This window comes from Mesitornis unicolor, unplaced genomic scaffold (genome assembly GCF_000695765.1).
Source record: "Mesitornis unicolor isolate BGI_N332 unplaced genomic scaffold, ASM69576v1 scaffold2337, whole genome shotgun sequence".
Taxonomy (NCBI): Eukaryota; Metazoa; Chordata; class Aves; order Mesitornithiformes; family Mesitornithidae; genus Mesitornis; species Mesitornis unicolor.
The window spans coordinates 15826-16132 of record NW_010194122.1 but is presented as its reverse complement, the minus strand read 5'-3'; the positions used below and the strand labels follow the sequence as shown (position 1 = coordinate 16132).

At 67.1% G+C, this 307-nt stretch overlaps 1 protein-coding gene across 1 annotated transcript in view; it reads left to right on the top strand.

The window, feature by feature from the left end:
• Nucleotides 1-307, top strand: part of LOC104543133 (182 kDa tankyrase-1-binding protein-like) — a gene marked incomplete at both ends in the record, with an annotated part of 6956 nt that overhangs the window by 398 nt on the left and 6251 nt on the right. The window lies entirely within an intron of this gene.

Below are 307 nucleotides of genomic sequence, written 5' to 3'. Positions count from 1 at the left end.
CTTAGCCTGTGCTTAGGGTGGTGACCGGGACACTGGGCTGCAGTGACACCGAGTGCGGCAGCCCAGGCAGTGGCACCGGGTTACCCTGGTGAGGGGGACTGACCCCAGTGGGGGGGTGGTGGGTCTGGGCTGGGGGTGTTTTTACTTCCTGCTTCGGTTCTTCCTCTCCATCTGTTTCCGCGCTGCCGGAGGTTGGGCACTCAAAGGGGGCAGTGGTGGGGGGCTCCCGGCACTGCCGTGCAGGTGCCCTGCCCGGGGGGCATGGAGCCGGGCTGGAGGACGCTGGGAGCTGCCTAGGGCGAATCAA